This window comes from Cherax quadricarinatus, chromosome 29, assembly GCF_038502225.1.
Source record: "Cherax quadricarinatus isolate ZL_2023a chromosome 29, ASM3850222v1, whole genome shotgun sequence".
NCBI classification, from domain to species: domain Eukaryota; kingdom Metazoa; phylum Arthropoda; class Malacostraca; order Decapoda; family Parastacidae; genus Cherax; species Cherax quadricarinatus.
The window spans coordinates 26,002,454-26,005,220 of NC_091320.1; positions in this window are offsets into that span (position 1 = coordinate 26,002,454).

The following is a 2,767-nucleotide window of genomic DNA, read 5'->3' on the forward strand; positions in this document are numbered from 1 at the left end:
CTGTATGTACATAAAACTAAATTTTTTTAAGCCAATAACTAATGCAACAAATCAATTAAATTTTTTCAATCAGCACAGAGAGCTTTAGTGATTTTTTCAGTATTAGCTTAAGTGCACTTCAGAATTTAATACTGTACATGCATAAAAATGAGGTGCATTGTGCAAAAGCACAACAGAATTAGGCAAACTGAGTGTTCAGTCTTAAGTTTACTCTCAGAGCCACTGATGAAAAATTATCAAAACATGAAAAAAAGCAGTACAAGAGTGCCCCACAGATTATGATCAACAATACTGTAAAACCAATAAACAAAAAGAATTAATTTAGGAGCCAAGACTTTCTGAATGTAAAACTAATTTGTATTTATCTTGGAAATATATATATACAGTGGACCCTCGACTAACGCTATTAATCCGTTCCTGAGAGCTCATCGTTAGTCAAAATAATCGTTAGTCAAGGTAATTTTCCCCATAAGAAATAATGGAAATCAAATTAATCCGTGCAAGACACCCAAAAGTATTGAAAAAAAAAAATTTAACACATGAAATATTAATTTTAATACACACAAACTGAAGAAGACATGCACAGTTACATGACACTTACCTTTATTGAAGATCTGGTAATGATTGATGGGATGGGAAGAGGGGAGTGTGTTGATGGTCTTAGTCTTTAGAAGGGGAATCCCCTTCCATTAAGACTTGAGGTGATAAGTCCTTTTTCGGGGTTACTTCCCTTCTTTTAATGCCACTAGGACCAGCTTGAGAGTCACTGGACCTCTGTCGCACAACATATCTGCCCATAGAGGCCTGTACCTCCCGTTCCTTTATGACATTCCTAACGTGTTTCACAACATTATCAGTGTCACCATTAAACACTTGTTCAGGTTTCAGTCCTTCACTGTCTATGTACTCCTTGAATTCCTGCACATATTTTTCAGCTGCTTTTTTGTCCAAACTGGCAGCCTCACCATGCCTTATCACACTATGTATGCCACTACGATTCTTAAATCTCTCAAACCAACCTTTGCTGGCCTTAAATTCACTCACATCACCACTTGTTGCTGGCATTTTTCTAATTAAATCGTCATGCAACTTCCTAGCCTTTTCACATATGATCGCTTGAGAGATGCTATCTCCTGCTATCTGTTTTTCGTTTATCCATACCAATAACAGTCTCTCAACATCTTCTATCACTTGCGATCTCAGTTTCGAAAACATAGTTGCACCTTTGGCAAGAACAGCTTCCTTGATTGCCGTTTTCTTGGCCACAATAGTAGCGATGGTTGATTGGGGTTTGGTGTACAGCCTGGCCAGCTCGGAGACATGCACTCCACTTTCATACTTAGCAATGATCTCTTTCTTCATATCCATAGTAATTCTCACCCTTTCTGCTGTAGGGTTGGCACTAGAAGCTTTCTTGGGGCCCATGGTGACTTATTTTGCAGGTGCAATCACTAAAAAGGCTGTGATAATATGAAATGTTCCGATTGTATGCTTGGAAGCGACCGCAGTGGCTGGCTGGCTTGTAAACACTGGCCAGAAGTGGACGCGTCTCAGACGGAAGGAATAGTGTTGGTCGAGTTTTTTAGCGCTAATCGAGGCAAAATTTTTGCGATAAAATGTATCGCTAGTCAGATTTATCGTTAATCGATGCCATCGCTGGTCAAGGGTCCACTGTATATATATATTTTCAACAAACCAGCCATATCGCACCAAGGCAAGGTGGCCCAAAAAGAAAAACGAAAGTTTCTCTTCCTAAATTTAGTAATTTATACAAGAGAAGGGGTTACTAGCCCCTTGCCCCCAGCATTTTAGTCGCCTCTTACAACACGCATGGCTTACGGAGGAAGAATTCTGTTCCACTTCCCCATGGAGATAAGAGGAAATAAGCAAGAACAAGAACTATAAAGGAAATAGCAGAAAACTCAGAGGGGTGTGCATATATATGCTTGTATATGTATGTGTAGTGTGACCTAAGTGTAAGTAGAAGTAGCAAGACGTACCTGAAATCTTGCATGTTTATGAGACAGAAAAAAGGACACCAGCAATCCTACCATCATGTAAAACAATTACAGGTTTTCATTTTACACTCACTTGGCAGGTCAGTAGTACCTGGGCAGTTGCTGTTTACCAACCTACTATCTAAAATAAATAAATAAATAATATATATATATATACACCTACCATCCGACTTACGACCAAGTTCGGATCCGAGAAACCGGTCGTAAGTCGAAATGGTCGTAAGTCGAACTTTACTACTGAATATCAACAAAACATTTTTGTAATGACTTTATTTTATTGTTTTGTTTTGATATTTCATGTTTTACTTTACTTTTTATGTTGTTAGTACTGTATTTTATACTGTAAGGTTTAGGATAAACAATGTGTACAACACAAATAGTTGTTTATTTCCCAGAAATTTGGCATAAAAAACACGGCCGTGAGTCGAGTGGTCGTAAGTCGAGCAGGTCGGAAGTCAGATGGTAGGTATAGGTATGTATGTATGTATGTATGTATGTATGTATGTATGTATGTATGTATGTATGTATGTATGTATGTATGTATACATATATATATATATATATATATATATATATATATATATATATATATATATATATATATATATATATATATATATATATATTTATATATATATATACAGTGGACCCCCGCTTAACGATCACCTCCCAATGCGACCAATTATGTAAGTGTATTTATGTAAGTGCGTTTGTACATGTATGTTTGGGGGTCCGAAATGGACTAATCT